This window comes from Poecile atricapillus, unplaced genomic scaffold (genome assembly GCF_030490865.1).
Source record: "Poecile atricapillus isolate bPoeAtr1 unplaced genomic scaffold, bPoeAtr1.hap1 scaffold_257, whole genome shotgun sequence".
Classification (NCBI taxonomy): Eukaryota; Metazoa; Chordata; class Aves; order Passeriformes; family Paridae; genus Poecile; species Poecile atricapillus.
This window is the reverse complement of record NW_026709062.1, coordinates 1-7,118: the sequence shown is the minus strand read 5'-3', so window position 1 is coordinate 7,118 and position 7,118 is coordinate 1. Positions and strand designations below refer to the sequence as shown.

Below are 7,118 nucleotides of genomic sequence, written 5' to 3'. Positions count from 1 at the left end.
CTCTCGACCAATCAGTGGCTGCGGACGGCGCGCAGCGACCAATAGGAAAAGAGAAGGCGCCGGCGCGCCGCGATTGAGGCGTGTTGGCGTGATGGGCACCCGGGCGGGCCAATGGAAGCGCTGGGATTCGCCGCCGTGCGTGGGCGGGACTGCGGCGTGCGCAGCCAATGGAGCCTTGCACCGCCCCCGGGCAGCCCCGCGGGACGCCGCCATTGGCCGGGGAAGCGGAAGTCACGGGGACGGCGGGGCGAGCGCTGAGTGACGTTGGCCACGGCCAGTAGCTTCCAGCGCGCTCCTCCTCCCACCCCCGCCGCGCAGCGATTGGAGGACACGTTTGATTGACGGCTGCACAGCCAATGGAGCGCGGGCAGCGGGAGGGGCGGAGCATCGCTAGAATGACAGGCGCGGGAATCAATCGGAGGCGGGACACGAGCTGACCAATCACAGCCCGCCTTGGGGGAGGTGGAGCGTGATGGGCAGTGCGCCCAACCAATAGCGTGCGTCCCCCCGCGCGCGCCGCCCAATGAGCATCGACCCGCTATTTTGGAGGGAAACGGCGGCCAATCAGAGCCCGTGCCGCAGGGGCGGGGACGAGGCTGCGGCGCTCTGGCCAATGGCGTGCGAGGAGGTTTCCCCAGGCCCGCCCCCGCGCTCCCAGTCCAGCCCAGTTCTCCCAGTTCCCTCTCTCAGAGCTCAATAAATAAAACTTTATTGACGGGGAAGGGGCGGGGCCTCCTCGGCTCCTCCCCCTTCCCCAGGCCTCGGGCCGGGAGGAATTCACAGTATTTTGGTTAAAAAAACAACCCCAAAGTTGCCCCAGGGGTTACCTGAGGCACCTGGGCAGCCCTGAGCGAGCACGGACAGCTGGTGCAGGTGTGCACAGGTGTGTCCAGGTGTGTCCAGGTGTGCACAGCCATGGCCAGGTGTGTCCAGCTGTGTCTGCAGTCATGGCCAGGTGTGCCCAGGTGTGTCCAGGTGTGCACAGCCATGGCCAGGTGTGCACAGCTGTGTCCAGGTGTGTCTGCAGCCATGGCCAGGTGTGCACAGCTGTGTCCAGGTGTGTCCAGATGTGTCCAGGTGTGTCTGCAGTCATGGCCAGGTGTGCCCAGGTGTGTCCAGGTGTGCACAGCCATGGCCAGGTGTGCCCAGGTGTGTCAGGCTGTGCCCAGATGTGCTCAGGTGTGTCTGCAGCCACAGCTGGGTGTGCACAGCCCTATCCAGCTGTGCCCAGCTGTGTCTGCAGCCATAGCCAGGTGTGCACAGCCATGTCCAGGTGTGCACAGCCCCATGCAGGTTTGCCCAGGTGTGCCCAGCTGTGTCTGCAGCCATAGCCAGCTGTGCCCAGCCGTGCCAGTGTATCCAGCTGTGTCCAGGTGTGCCCAGGTGTGCCTGCAGCCATAGCTGGTGTGTCCAGGTGTGCACAGCCGTGCCCAGCTGTGTCCCAGGTGTGTCTGCAGCCATGGCCAGGTGTGTCCAGCTGTGCCCAGGTGCACACAGCTGCTCCCAGCCGTGCCCAGGTGTATCCAGCTGTGTCCAGGTGTGTCCAGGTGCACACAGCTGTTCCCAGCCATGTCCAGGTGCACACAGCTGTCTGTCCAGCCGTGCCCAGGTGTATCCAGCTGTGTCCAGCTGTTCCCAGCCGTGCCCAGGTGTATCCAGCTGTCTGTCCAGCTGTGTCCAGGTGTATCCAGCTGTGTCCAGCTGTTCCCAGCCATGCCCAGGTGTCTGTCCAGCTGTGTCCAGGTGTCTGTCCAGCTGTGTCCAGCTGTCTGTCCAGCCATGTCCAGGTGTATCCAGCTGTGTCCAGCTGTTCCCAGCCGTGCCCGCCCCCAGCCCCGCTCTCAGTCCCGCGGCTCCCGGGGGCGGCTCCCCCACCCCGGGGGGCTCTGGGGGGGTCTGGGCTCCCCAAATTCCTGGAGGGTCTGGGCAGATTAGGCTCGTCGCCTCTGACGTCAGCGGCCGCTGGGGGGGGAACGGGGGGGTCAGCGGGGGGGTCCCTGAACCCCCTCCTGCCCCAGAGCCCCATCCAGGGGGTCCCCGAGCCCCCCCCCTCACTCACCAGGGGGTCCCCGAGCCCCCCCCTCACTCACCAGGGGGTCCCCGAGCCCCCCCCCCCATCCAGGGGGTCCCCGAGCCCCCTCCCCCATCCAGGGGGTCCCCGAGCCCCCCCCATCCAGGGGGTCCCCGAGCCCCCCCTCACTCACCAGGGGGTCCCCGAGCCCCCCCCCATCCAGGGGGTCCCGGGCCCTTTCCGGAAGGTGGCGTTGCTGAAGCTGATGCTGTTGGTGTTGCGCCGCGCCACTCCTGCCACAGCGCCTGGCTGCCACCCCCAGGCCCAGCACCAGCCCTGGCGGGCACGGGGGGGTCACGGGGGGGTCCCCAGAACCGGGACACCTCCCCCTCCCCCAAAGGGACCCCCAAAATCGGGATTTTGCCCAGAAATCCGCGCCCCCCCCCACGGCCCGACCCCGCTGGAACAACCCCCAGAGCCCCCTGGTGGCCACGGCGGGAACTGCAGGCACGGGACCCCCCCTTGGGACCCCCCCTTGGGACTCCCCCCTTGGGACCCCCCTTGGGACCCCCCCTTGGGACTCCCCGCTTTGGGGACCCCCCTTGGGACTCCCTCCTTGGGACCCCCCTTGGGACCCCCCCCCTTGGGACTCCCCCCTTGGACTCCCCCCTTTGGACATCCCCCTTGGACCCCCCTTGGGACCCCCCCTTGGGACCCCCCCTTGGGACTCCCCCCTTGGGACCCCCCTTGGGACATCCCCCTTGGGACCCCCCCGCTTTGGGGACCCCCCTTGGGACCCCCCCTTGGGACTCCCCCCTTTGGGACCCCCCTTGGGACCCCCCCCTTGGGACTCCCCCGCTTTGGGAACCCCCTTGGGAACCCCCCCTTGGGGACCCCCCCCCCACCTTTGGGAACCCCCTCTTTGGGACCCCCCACTTAGAAACACCCCCCCTTCGGGAACCCTCATGGGACCCCCCCCGCTTTGGAGACCCCCCCTTGGGACTCCCCCCTTTGGGACCCCCCCTTGGGACCCCCCTTTGGGACCCCCCCTTGGGACCCCCCCGCTTTGGGACCTCCCCAGGGGATCCCCCCCCCTTTGGGACTCCCACTTTGGAACCACCCCTTTGGGACCCCCACTTTGGGGACCCCCCCCTTGGGACCCCCCCCTTGGGACTCCCCCTTTGGGACCCCCCCTCTTTGGGACACCCCCCTTGGGACCCCCTCCCCCCCTTTGTGACCCCCCCTTTGAACCCCCCCATCCTCCCGAATTTTGCCTCCACCCATTCTGGGACCCCCCCTCCTCCAAACCCTCCATTTTTGGCTCCTCTGTTTTGAAACTCCCCCCCCCCCGACCCCCCATTCTGCCCCCCCATTCACTGCCCCGCCCCCCCCCGCCCCCCATTCGGGACCCCCCATTCTGGGACCCCCTGCACCCCCAGCCCCCCGTACCGAGGGGCAGCAGCACCAGCAGCGCCGTCAGCCCCGGCCGGGACCCCCGGGACCCCCCGGCAGCCGGAGATCACCTGAGAGGAGAGGGTGGGGTCAGGGTGGGGTCAGGGGTGGGGTCAGGGTGGGATCAGGGTGGGGTCAGGGTGGGGTCAGGGGTGGGGTCAGGGGTGGGGACAGGGGTGGGGTCAGGGTGGGGTCAGGGTGGGGTCAGGGGTGGGTCAGGGGTGGGGACACGGGTGGGGTCAGGGGTGGGGTCAGGGTGGGGTCAGGGTGGGGTCAGGGGTGGGGTCAGGGTGGGGTCAGGGTGGGGTCAGGGTGGGTCAGGGGTGGGGTCAGGGTGGGGTCAGGGTGGGGTCAGGGGTGGGGACACGGGTGGGGTCAGGGGTGGGGTCAGGGTGGGGTCAGGGTGGGGTCAGGGGTGGGGTCAGGGGTGGGGACAGGGGTGGGGTCAGGGTGGGGTCAGGGTGGGGTCAGGGTGGGGACAGGGTGGGGACAGGGTGGGGACAGGGTGGGGTCAGGGTGGGGTCAGGGTGGGGTCAGGGTGGGGACAGGGTGGGGACAGGGTGGGGTCAGGGTGGGGTCAGGGTGGGGTCAGGGTGTGGGTCAGGGTGGGGGGACAGGGTGGGGACAGGGTGGGGTCAGGGTGGGGTCAGGGTGGGGTCAGGGTGGGGTCAGGGTGGGGACAGGGTGGGGACAGGGTGGGGTCAGGGTGGGGTCAGGGATGGGGTCAGGGTGGGGTCAGGGTGGGGTCAGGGGTGGGGTCAGGGGTGGGGTCAGGGTGGGGTCAGGGTGGGAGAGGACAGGGTGGGGACAGGGTGGGTCAGGGGCGGGGGTCAGGGTGGGACAGGGTGGGGTCAGGGTGGGGTCAGGGTGGGGACAGGGGTGGGGTCAGGGTGTGGCCGGGGGTTGACCATTGAGTTGTGGTCAGTGTGTGTGATCAGGGGTGTGTCCGGTGGGGTGTGTCCAGGGTGTGTCCTGTGGGTGTGTCCTGTGGGTGTGTCCAGTTGTGTGGTCAGGGTGTGTCCAGTGGGTGTGGTCAGGGCGTGTCCTGTGGGTGTGGTCAGGGTGTGTCCTGTGGGTGTGTCTGTTGGGTGTGCCCGGGGTGTGTCCGGTGGGTGTGCCCAGTGGGCGTGCTCCCGGGTGTGCCTGGTGGGTGCTCCTGGGTGTGTCCGGTGGGTGTGTCTGGGGTGTGTCCGGTGGGTGTGTCTGTTGGGTGTGCCCAGGGTGTGTCTGGTGGGTGTGTCCTGTGGGTGTGTCCTGTGGGTGTGTCCTGTGGGTGTGTCCTGTGGTGTGTCCAGGGTGTGTCCTGTGGGTGTGTCCTGTGGGTGTGTCCGGTGGTGTGGTCAGGGTGTGTCCGGTGGGTGTGCCCGGTGGGTGTGGTCAGGGTCTGTCTGTGGGTGTGTCTGTTGGGTGTGTCCAGGGTGTGTCCTGTGGTGTGTCCGGTGGGTGTGGTCAGGGTGTGTCTGGTGGGTGTGCCCGGTGGGTGTGTCCTGTGGTGTTGTCCCAGGTGTGCCCGTTGGGTGTGTCCAGGGTGTGCCCGGTGGGTGTGGTCAGGGTGTGTCCAGGGCGTGTCCGGTGGGTGCTCCCGGGTGTGTCCTGTGGGTGTGTCCAGGGCATGTCCGGTGGGCGTGCTCCCGGTGTGCCCGGTGGGTGTGTCTGGGGTGTGCCTGTTGGGTGCTCCGGGTGTGTCGGTGGGTGTGTCCGGGTGGGTGTGTCCCGGGTGTGTCCGGTGGGTGTGTCCCGGGTGTGTCCCTGTGGGTGTGTCCAGGGCGGGGCCGTTGGGGTGTGTCCGTGGGTGTGCCCAGTGGGCGTGCTCCCGGGTGTGCCTGGTGGGTGCTCCCGGGTGTGCCTGGTGGGTGTGTCTGGGGTGTGTCCGGTGGGTGTGTCTGGGGGTGTGTCTGGTGGGTGTGTCCTGTGGTGGTGTGTCCGGTGGGCGTGTCCGGTGGGTGTGTCCTGTGGTGTGTCCGGTGGGTGTGTCCGGTGGGTGTGCCCGGTGGGTGTGTCTGGGGTGTGCCCGGTGGGTGCTCCTGGGTGTGTCCGGTGGGTGTGTCCAGGGCGTGTCCTGTGGCTGTGTCCTGTGGGTGTGTCTGGGGTGTGTCCGGTGGGTGCTCCCGGGTGTGTCCGGTGGGTGTGTCCGGTGGGTGTGTCGGTGGGTGTGCCCGGTGGGTGTGTCCGGTGGGTGTGGTCAGGGTGTGGTCAGGGCGTGCCCGGTGGGTGTGTCCGGTGGGTGTGGTCAGGGTGTGTCCTGTTGGGTGTGTCCCGGGTGTGTCCAGTGGGTGTGTCCGGTGGGTGTGTCCCCGGTGGGTGTGGTCAGGGTGTGGTCAGGGCGTGCCCGGTGGGTGTGTCCGGTGGGTGTGGTCAGGGTGTGTCCGTGGGTGTGTCCGTTGGGTGTGTCCTGTGGGTGTGTCCGGTGGGTGTGTCCAGTGGGTGCTCCCGGGTGTGCCCGTTGGGTGTGTCCAGGGTGTGCCCGGTGGGTGTGGTCAGGGGTGTGTCCGGGGTGTGCCCGGTGGGTGTGTCTGGGGTGTGCCCGGTGGGTGCTCCCGGGTGTGCCCAGTGGGTGTGTCTGGTGGGTGTGTCCAGGGTGTGCCCGGTGGGTGTGCCCGGGTGTGCCCGGTGGTGTGCCCAGGTGTGCCCGGTGGGTGTGCCCAGGGCGGGGCCGTTACCTGTCGAGGCGTTTCCTCCCTGCTGAAGTTCCGTGTGAGGGGCTCAGGGGTCCCGGGGGGCTCTGGGGGGACATGGGGGGGGTCACCTGGGCACAGGTGAGCCCGGGGGGGGTTTGGGGGTTCCTGGGGGGGTCACCTGGGCACAGGTGAGCCCGGGGGGGTTTGGGGGGATATGGGGGGGTCACCTGGGCACAGGTGAGCCGGGGAGGGGTTTGGGGGGATATGGGGGGGGTCACCTGGGCACAGGTGAGCCAGGGGGGGTTTGGGGGGATATGGGGGGGTCACCTGGGCCCAGGTGAGCCCGGGGGGGCTTTGGGGGGCTCCTGGGGGGTCTCAGGGAGTTTGGGGTGATGTCAGGGTGACGTCACAGCTGGGCCTGGGAGGGGCTGGGGGGAGCTGGAGGGGCCTCAGGGGGGTCTGGGGGGGTCTCAGGTGAGTCTGGAGGGGGTTCAGGGGTTCAGGGGTTACCTGTGACACAGGGGGGGTTCAGGGGGGTCTCAGGGGGGGTCTCAGGGGGGTCTCAGGGGGGTCTGGAGAGGATTTGGGGTTTCAGGGGTTACCTGTCACACAGGGGGGGTTCAGGGGGTTTTGGGGTTCAGGGTTACCTGTCACACAGGTGTGTCTGGAGGGGTTTGGGGTTCAGGGGGGGTCTCAGGGGGTTTGGGGTGTTCAGGGGGGTCTCAGGGGGTTTGGGGGTTCAGGGGGGTTCAGGGGGGGTCTCAGGGGGGGTTCAGGGGGTTTGGGGGTTCAGGGGGTTTGGGGGTTCAGGGGTACCTGTCACACAGGTGTGTCCTGGAGAGGATTTGGGGGTTCAGGGTTACCTGTCACACAGGTGTGTCTGGAGGGGGTTTGGGGGGTCTCAGGGGGTTCAGGGGGGGGTCTCAGGGGGTCTCAGGGTTACCTGTCACACAGGGGGGGTTCAGGGGCTCTGGAGAGGATTTGGGGGTTCAGGGGGGGTTCAGGGGGGGTCTCAGGGGGGTTTTGGGGGTTGTGTG

At 68.6% G+C, this 7,118-nt stretch overlaps 2 long non-coding RNA genes across 4 annotated transcripts; one reads left to right on the top strand and one right to left on the bottom strand.

Moving 5' to 3' along the window:
* Positions 1 to 410: 410 nt before the first annotated feature.
* On the top strand, positions 411 to 1,895 carry LOC131574346 (uncharacterized). 3 transcript variants are annotated; one of them, XR_009276477.1, is made up of 4 exons: positions 411 to 1,119; positions 1,458 to 1,537; positions 1,660 to 1,681; positions 1,798 to 1,895. It is a non-coding gene; the product is annotated as an uncharacterized LOC131574346 (long non-coding RNA). The 3 variants fall into 3 exon arrangements; XR_009276476.1 differs by lacking the exon at positions 1,660 to 1,681 and having other exon boundaries at positions 1,744 to 1,895; XR_009276475.1 differs by having other exon boundaries at positions 1,660 to 1,895.
* A 48-nt stretch (positions 1,896 to 1,943) lies between these two features.
* Positions 1,944 to 6,916, bottom strand: LOC131574347 (uncharacterized). The gene is made up of 5 exons (XR_009276478.1): positions 6,898 to 6,916; positions 6,124 to 6,185; positions 3,461 to 3,534; positions 2,205 to 2,347; positions 1,944 to 1,962 (listed from the first exon to the last, which is right to left on the bottom strand). It is a non-coding gene; the product is annotated as an uncharacterized LOC131574347 (long non-coding RNA).
* Between the last annotated feature and the right edge of the window lie 202 nt (positions 6,917 to 7,118).